Source organism: Penaeus monodon, chromosome 29 (genome assembly GCF_015228065.2).
Source record: "Penaeus monodon isolate SGIC_2016 chromosome 29, NSTDA_Pmon_1, whole genome shotgun sequence".
In the NCBI taxonomy this organism is placed as follows: domain Eukaryota; kingdom Metazoa; phylum Arthropoda; class Malacostraca; order Decapoda; family Penaeidae; genus Penaeus; species Penaeus monodon.
The window spans coordinates 3,674,409-3,675,049 of record NC_051414.1 but is presented as its reverse complement, the minus strand read 5'-3'; the positions used below and the strand labels follow the sequence as shown (position 1 = coordinate 3,675,049).

The 641-nt window shown below is 47.0% G+C and overlaps 1 pseudogene; it reads right to left on the bottom strand.

Annotated features, from left to right (window-relative positions):
- The window catches only part of LOC119591623, a 7,457-nt pseudogene that overhangs the window by 1,552 nt on the left and 5,264 nt on the right, over positions 1–641 (bottom strand).

Sequence of the window (641 nt, the reverse complement as noted above, 5' to 3'; positions counted from 1 at the left end):
ACGGAGAAAGACCCTCACTGTTCAGGAAGATGATCGCGGGAGCCGAGTGATGTTGCAGGTTATCGGAGGGGGGCTGGCGATGGATCCCGCCCTGTAGGAGGAGGTCCTCGTGGATGCTCATCACGGCTCCTTCGTGTTCTTCTCGGGCTTGAATAACACGATGTGAACTTTCGGGAAGAACAGGCAGCCGAGTTGCACGAATCCTCTGAGGAAATGTAAAGATGTCGAGGTGTTATGAAATATTTTATTTTATTTTATTTTAATTAAAAAAATATATATTTAAAATGATAATAATAACGGAAGTTCACTTTCTTCCCCCCCTCCCATTTATAATATAAAGGTACACGTCGTGAACTTTCTTTTTTACTTTTTTTTCTTCTTCAAAACAAAAACAGTTCGGGTGACAAGGGACACGATACACACCCGAGCGACAGAGACATGGCCAGAGTGACGATCCTGACGTCATCAGAGGCCCCCGTGGACAGGTAGAGAGGCACGAAGACGAGCCAGATGAGACAGGTCGTGTAGTTCGTGAAGGCGATGAACCGCGCTTCGTTGAAGCCTCCGGGACACTGCGAGAGAAAGTTCGGGGATATTCAGATGGGTGTAGTCGGTGCTTTCTCGCTTAGGTTGTTTATGCA